General features: G+C 57.7%; 1 protein-coding gene across 1 annotated transcript in view; it reads right to left on the bottom strand.

Moving 5' to 3' along the window:
* Window positions 1-6,089: 6,089 nt before the first annotated feature.
* Window positions 6,090-7,961, bottom strand: part of TWIST2 (twist family bHLH transcription factor 2) — a 50,212-nt gene continuing 48,340 nt past the window's right edge. Inside the window, exon 2 of the mRNA XM_067027300.1 lies at window positions 6,090-6,798. The gene's annotated coding sequence lies outside the window, so the exon portion shown is untranslated. The remainder of the gene's footprint in view (window positions 6,799-7,961) is intronic.

The raw sequence follows: 7,961 nt of genomic DNA, 5'->3' as shown, positions 1-7,961 counted from the left end.
GGGTGGACTGTTCACTGCTTGGTGTGCAGAGACGGGCTCTCCGAGGCTCAAAGGGAGACCTTATTCAGGGCGGAGGGGGTCGGGCCCTCCCGGGGGCGGTTTGTCTCACTTGCCCTCCTTGGTCCTCTCTGACCAGCACGGGGTGAATTTGAGTCTCAACCCTGCAACATGAGGGCTAAGACGTCCTGATGCTCTCCGGCCGCTGGACAGCCATGCCCTGGCCTTGGCCGGCTGCACCCTGATGGGAGCACCGAGGTCTCCCCCATTCCTGGGTCAGCACACCCACCTGCCCGACAGAGCTCTGTTCACCTCTCACTCAACCTGCAGCCTTTCCAGCAGGTTACGTGGGCTGCACGGCGATGCTGGGAAAAGCCCCAAACACCTGGGCAAAGCGGGCGGACTGACGCCAACCCCAGAATGGCAGAAAGTGAGTGCAGAGTGCAGCCGGGGCAAAGCTCCAGGTCCTTGCAGCCCAGCGGGGAGCTCCAGACTAGTCCCTGTCCGCCCATGGGGGGACGCTGTCGCCCGGGCCACGCACACCAAGTGTTGCTCCGGGTGGAGCCTGCCCCTTGTGTGCGAAGGCCGGGCCGTGGGTGACGGAGGGTCCAGAAGGTGTGTTTGGAGTAACCTCGGAGGGAGGGGCCACGTGCCGGGCCACCCCCTCCGTCAGGAACACCTGCTGACGTTTTCTCCTTACATGTTTCTGGGTGCTGCAGCCAAATCCCTGTCAGAGGGGTTCCCAGCCCAAGCCCATCCTGCACCCCATTCTGGGCCTCTCTCTCCGTGACCGTTGTCTGGAGACCTCTTGGCCTGGAGCGTTTTAGTTAGAAGGGCTGGACCACAACACCGGAAGCCAGATGCATCCAACCTCCAGTCTAGAGAGAAGACTATATGCTAACAGCTCAGCCCCCTTCCAGCAAAACTTAGGAGTCAAGAGTTTCTGGAGCTGCTGCTGGAGAAGAAAAATCATCACCCCCGAGCACAGTTCACACTCACGGAAAAGCGAGAGTTACTGTCAAAGGGCACAAGTTTTACAGCAAAACCTGTAACAGTGGAGATTTCGGCCCTTCAGCTCTCCGCCTCCGCCTTCTTCCTCTGATACGGTGTCTTGGGATTTCAGCAAGTTCGTCTCTAAATGCCCTTTGATTCTGTTATTGCCCAAGGAGATAGACCCAGTTTGCCACATTCCAACGGGAAACACTTTCATGTGTAAAAATACCCGAAGATGGTTTCCGGTCTGACGGTGGGTAGCGAACCCACGGTTGAAGGTGGCCGCTTCCCTTCCACCCCGTGGGCGTGTGGGGCTTTGGGGAGAGCACTGAGTCCCTGTGGCCCCGCAATCGTGCCTTCTCCTCCCTTAAATCAAACCTTGACTTTGAAGCCCTGAGTTTCGTAAATGTAAATTGACCTGAAGGAAGCAGGACATCGCTTAGAAAGGCCAGAAGTCTTCCACAGCGCCTCTGAACTCAGCAGGGGAGGGTCGAATGGCTCCACTGGCTGCCCCAAGAGAGGGACTCCCAAACTGCAGTGAAGTCCTACTTCACTGCAGTTTGGGGTGGGGGGTTGGGTGATGGGGTCTGCCCCCCAGAAGTGCACTTCTAAGTAGGAGCTCAGCCTGTGAAGCACTTGTGCCTGTATTTGGATTGTTTTTGCTCCAAGCTGGATATTTTACTTCGCAGGGAGAGGTGACCACAGAGCTCCCGAGGCTGGACACATCTGAAGTGGAGCAGAAACTCACCGACAGAGAGACGGCATCTCTTCCGGGCCCTAAATCTGCGAGCGGCCAAGCGCCCTGGTTTCTCAGCATCAGCTAGTCTCTGTGGAGGATGGCGGTCTGCAGGCGGACGTGCTCAAAGGGAGGGCACAAGGCGTTCTCCCCCTCTCCCACAGGCGGGGGTGGGGTGGGGGTGAGGGACACTTCTTCTCTGTGTCCACACGTCATTTCCCTCTCCGGTCAGTGCCACCAAGGAGACCAGGAAACAACACTTCTGTCCAAGTAGCCAGCCATCATCCCCGACATCATCAGACCCCTTCGTCTTCCTCGGATGCACCCCTACTTCCCTCCCTGAAACCAGAGAAGCCGGGACCAGGGCTGCGATTGCTTGGAACCTGCCACTGTGGCCTCCATGCATCTGCGATTTGGGAAGGAATGCCAACCCCATGAGCTCCTTTCATTTCTCTCTCTCTCTTTTAGCCTCCAAGCAGACACACGGGCAGGAAACACACAGCTTTGTCCAGCACTGCGTTGACAAAGCGCCCCACCCCAGGCAGCTTTACACAATGACAACGTCTTGTCTCTCAGGGCCTGAGGCTGGAAGTCTGAGATCAAGGTGTCCTTCGGCAGGGCTGCTCCTTCTGAGGCCGCGAGGGAGAATCTGTCCCCGCCTCCCTCCTCGGCTCGTAGACGGCCGTCTTCTCCCCGTGTCCTCACTCGGTTGCCCCCCTGTCCATGTCCTAATCTTCTCTTCTGATAAGGACACCAGTTATGTGGGATGCAGCCCACCCTGATGACCTCAGTTTTCCTTGCTGACCTCTGTAGAGACCTTCGCTTCCAATAGGGTCACAGGCAGAGGAGGTCAGGACTCCAGCATATGATCTTGGGGGCACACCTGAACCTGCAACAAACCTGAATGTCTCTCACAGGTCACGGGTCCACAGCACGGTTGATAGAAGGAGAAACCGAGGTGGAGAGAGGGGAAGCGGGCAGCCGCTCCCCGCTGGGATCGGAAACAACGGCTCCCACTCCGGACGCTCACTGGGTGCCGGGGACCGTGCTGAGTGCCTCACCCGCTCCTGACAACCACCCGGGGAGGCACTGCTGTTCCCGGGCTTGTCGCCGGGGAGACCAGGACCCAGGCAGGTGACAGGATGTGGATGCTTCTACTATCGTGAGTGTTCGTGGCTTTACTATTTTGAGGATCTTCGTCTCCGTGCTGGAACATCGGTTATCCCTTCTTTGTCTTCTCGTTGGGTGGCTTCCCCAAGATGTCCTCCCGAGGCCCAGCCTGCCCGGCCCGTCCTTCCCTCAGGGCCCCCAGAGTCTCAGGGTTGACGTCCACCACGTTTCCCGTGTGGGCCCCCGGCTTAGCACCTGCCCCTGCCTCCAGACGTCCCCGTGGTACAGGAGTCCCCTCTTAATCAAGAAACCACCTAACGCTGAGATAATCCAAATCTTCACCGGCGTCCCGAGAAGCGTATGGGGGGGAGGTGTGTTCTTCATGGTGGGCGCGTGTCTCAACACCTCTGTCTCCCCAGCCACTTTCAATACCGTCGTCGTGCCCGCCGAACTCCTCTCCCCTCGCTCTCAACCTGGGGCCCGCCCACTCTTCCCTCCCCACAGGCACCTCTGGCCTCTGCGGTCCCCCATCCTCCCCCATCCCCGCCTGTGTCTCTCCAGCCTCCCTGCCCCTGAGCTCCCACCAGGAGGTCCAGGCACGGAGGTAACCAAGGCAGAGCAGCCGTCTCCAGGCTGGGAAGGGAGGCTGAGAACCCCCGGGGTTCAGGGGCTCCACGCATTTCTACACCCCAGATAAGGCAGAGAGAGCTCGACCGCTCTCTTCTAAGCTTGGGCCACGGTGGGTCACGGCGTCAAGACAACCTGAAATTCTCAAGACTCCAAGTCGGGCCCTCCCACCCCCGCTTCTGGCGGGGAAGGAGAGGAGCAGGTAAGCGTTCTGATACTCTGGGGCCGCGGTCCAAGGTGGAGAGCACGTCAACAGAAGGGATATTTAAGCAGATGGACCCAGAGCCCATGGTTAAGTAGGTAAACTACGAATGGAATATAGTATGTGCTACCTCTAAGGTAAACGCAGACAATATCCAGGTGTGTTATCGGAGATACAGACACCTGGCCACATCACTCCTGGAGGAGAATCCTCAAATACGAATGATGGTGTTTACCTTCAGCCACGGGGGCGTTGGTCCAGTGGGCTCTGTTCCTTACACAAGACCTGAGGCAGCTGTGGAAGAAAGGGCAGCCTCAATGCTCTCATCCAGCTGTTTTTAGGCGGAACCCAGAAATGTAAGGGTTTTATTTGATGTCTTTTCTGTGACGTGTGTTCAGGTCCTCCCTAGAACTGTAAACTTGGCTTTGTCAGTCCCCGAGACCCAGACGGACACGGCTTGTGCCTTCTGGAAAATGCTTCCTGTGACTTACGTATTGCTACCTCTTTCCATATTTCCACGGAAACTTTTTGGATGGCAATTTTAATGTCTATGAAGAAACTCCACCTGATTGGGTAGAGGGAGGGAGACATACTTAGGTGGGTACTCAAAGACAGCAGGATACGTAGAGGGCGAATATAAAACTGCTGAATGGGGGGTATGGCCACCCTCATTCTCAGGTCTGGGCCCTGGAGGCAGTGGGGCTTCCTCCGAGCGTGTTTGTGTCTGGATGGGGAAGGAGATCCAGAGGCAAAGAGTAGGGCTTTCCGGGTCCCAAGATACGCCCTGGGTTCTTTCCTTTCACTTCGGCCTAGGGATCCCCTGACTCTCCCAAGGGGGGCCGTGTGTCACCTGCATGGGTACCTCTTGTGCCTCACCCCTAGCCAAGCCCTCTGCCTTGGGCTTGGGTGTGGGAGGTTCATAGGGCCTGGTCACCCACAGGAGAGACCCAGGGACTGGTCACTCTGCAGGGTGACATTGGCTCCAGCTCTGTGAGGAGGGAGCATGGATTTTGCAATTGGGAAAACGAGAAAGAAATTCTGGACACCCCACCTGTACGTTTTAGGCAATATGATTTGGGGTCCTTTTAATCTCTCCATGGCAAGAGACCATGACTTTGCGGTCTTCAAGGCCTCCAAAGGCCTCTGTAGGACCCTGTGGGATAGCACAGGACAGGGCAGGAGTCTCGTTGCCAGGACTGCAGCTTTGCCCAGCTCTGTCTTCCCAAGGTCTCAGCAGGGAGTCCAGGGGTGTGTGTGTGTGTGTGTGGGGGGGGGGGGGGGGGGGGCACGCAGGCACGCACACGCAAGCGCCTGTTTTTGTCGTGTGCACTGGGCTTGTGCTGCAGGGATCCCTCCAGGTGGTGCCACAGCCCCCAGAGATGCAGATACTGCACCACAGTCACTCCTAGGGGCCAGCCAGGTGACGGAAGTTGAGGACAGGCTGGTATTTCTGGAGCTCCTGCCTTGCGGGTGGGCCTGGGAGCTGCGTGGGGTCTGTGTGGCCTCTCATCTGCGGACAGCTCCATCCAGCAGCCCCAGGCATCGGCTGTCCCCCAGGAGACGTGTCTCTGGTGGCTCGAGGTGGGGGGACCCACGGACTCGTGGTTCCCCAGCCAGAGGCCCTCAACCTGGGAGCCACTCCGCAACCCCCGGTGGCGGCCACAGACACAGTGAGGAGGCCAGCAGGTGGGGCGTGGGGCTTCCTGCCCCCCACGGAGGGCTGTCTGCACCGTCTCCCTGCCCGCCTAGACCAGACCCCAGCCGGATTCTCCTTCTTGGATGCAGACTGTGGACTGCGGCCTTTCTGGGACTTCTGCTCTTGAGCTCCATCCTTACCTGCACATACAGGTGCTACAACCTTAACCTGGCCCACAGGCATATACAGGGCTGTGGAGAGTGGGACGGGTGCCTGTGGAGCTCATGCTATCAGGGGGACCGGGCATATGCAGAGCAGACTGTAACCCACTGGGAGAAGTGTGAAGGAGGGCACGGATGTCATGTCTGGGGAGAGTAAGGAATTCCACCTGGGAAGGCTCCGCAGCGCTGGCACTGGCTAGCACTGACCTCGAACAGCAGGCCTGGGACACAGGATGGGTGACTCTTGATCTAAAGAACAAGAAATGGTCTGGAGAGCGTACCTCTAGCATCTGAGTCTGGGGCGTGGGTAGCTGAGAACACGGGCACCTAGAGGGGCTGAGGCCAGCCTCACCCGCTTTCCCAGGCCTGGGTCTGTTAACACTCTCAACTGCATTAGTGTTGGTAGTTTCTAGAAAGTTCTACAATCACGTATGCTATAAAATGTCCCACATCCTTTCTGGCCCCCTTTAAAGCGAAATGCTAGTTATTTCTGCAACCCGTTCCAACTTCCTCAGGACCTTCCTCGTGTTGCAAAGTAGAGAGAAGAAGAGACGGAAGACCAGGGCTGCAAGGACGTCTTTATTGTTCCTGGGAGGGAGCAGTACACACAGCCACGTTGCAGTCACTGAGCTTGTTAAAAATATCTCAATAAATAAAACAAATAAGCAACATATACACTGAAACAGGAAAAAAAAAAAAAGGTTAGCTGAGCAAATCATGGAGAAAGAGAAAGGGGAGAAGTGAGAAGAATTCCAGGCTTCCTTGAAACAATCATGCAGGGGCTCGGGGGTGGGAAGGGAGCACGAAGTTCTTTTTCTGACAGCCTTGGTCCAGTTGAAACAGAATTGTACAGGAGGGCATTTCTGGCTTATTTTTAAAAATATACACTAAAAAAAAGGCACTTAGAGAGAAATACAAATCCAAAATCCTTGTAAATGTGTTCCTGAATTTAGTGATTTTCAGAAAGAATAAATCCCCGCCCCCTCAAAACATAAAAATAAAAAGATAAAACCCAAGCCTGGGTCTGTTCCCACCCTCAAACAGTGGCGAGGGTGGCGATGAACATGTCACCGGCGAGAAGGACCGTGAGCGCCGCTTCCTCCGCGGGGACCGTCTCGGGGAGGGGGCCGCGCGGCCCGGGGTCTGTCGCCGTGCCCTTGTCTAGGCACCTCGCTGGAGCACTGAGAGGGGGCTGTTCCCGGAGGTCATTCGGGTTTCAGAAGTTACAGACTCGGATGCACCCCAGTTCCACGTGCGCTCAGCCCCGCGGGACAGTCTGGAAAACAAGGCAGAGGGAGGTTGAGAAGCCGCTGCGTCGCTCGGTGTCTGGGGACCGCCCCCATTCAGGGGCCCCCAGACGGGACGGGCCAGGCGCGAGCCGCTCCGACACCCGCCTCCTCCCTGTCCGCCCTGGCAGAAGCTGGACAGGTGACCAGTAGTCAGGGCCACTGGGCACCTGCAGGCCGTTGCCCCCAGAGACCCAGGCCAGGCATGGAGCTCCCCCTTCCCTCCCAAGCTCTGCCCTCTCTGGCTGCGCCCAGGCCCAGAGGGCCGGATCTCCTGTGCCCACCAAAGCCTTGCCCCCAAGGTGCCCTGCAGGGTGGTACTGACCCTGGGGGTGAGCCGCTCCCTAGTGGAGCTCCCCTGGAGAAGAGCAGTCAGTCCCCCATGGAAGGGGAAGGGGTGCTGGGGAGAGGCGGCCGCAGGGGCTTCGGGACAGCGGTGCGAGCCAAGCCAGCTGCGGAGGGCTGGGGGCGAGGACGCAGAGAAATGGGACGGCCGCCGGGCAGGAGCTGTCAGAGGGGAATGAATTGCTACAGCTGTGCTTCTGAAAAAACTACAGATCTGCAGACAGACGCAAAACAAAAATGTACAGGGAGGTCACAGGCACCTCTCACCTGGTTTCCCCCACTGGTATCACCTTACGCTACTCTAGTGAAGCCTCACAAATAGAAGAGGGGACTTGGCACGGTACGAGGGCTTATTCACACCTCACTCACGTGCGCACGTGCGTGTGTGTGTGTGTGCGTGTGTGCGTGTGCGTGTGTGTGTGTGTGTGCGTGTGCGTGTGTGTGTGTGTTGGGGTGGGAGGAGGTTGTACCCAGGTGCGTGTGTGTGTGTCTGTGTGTGTGTGTCTGTGTCTGTGTCTGTGCGTGTGCGCCAGGCAATTTCATCACCTGTGGATTCTGGTACCCTCCACTGCGATCAAGATACACAACTGTCAAAGCCCCAGCCCCATGAGGCCTCAGAGCTCGTGCAATTGATCCATAAAGCGCAGGTGGGTCGATCAAGATGCAGCTCTGGGGAAGCCGCCGTCTCCGGAGCCCCTCACCCCCATCTGCACCACCTTCCGCAGGACCTGGCCAGTGAGGCTCCCGGGAACCAATTCGAGTGACAAAGGCCACGCTCTACCAGAAACACCCCTCCCTGCCTTCCCAC

Source organism: Kogia breviceps, chromosome 2 (assembly GCF_026419965.1).
Source record: "Kogia breviceps isolate mKogBre1 chromosome 2, mKogBre1 haplotype 1, whole genome shotgun sequence".
NCBI lineage: Eukaryota > Metazoa > Chordata > Mammalia > Artiodactyla > Physeteridae > Kogia > Kogia breviceps.
This window is presented reverse-complemented; position numbering and strand designations above follow the sequence as displayed.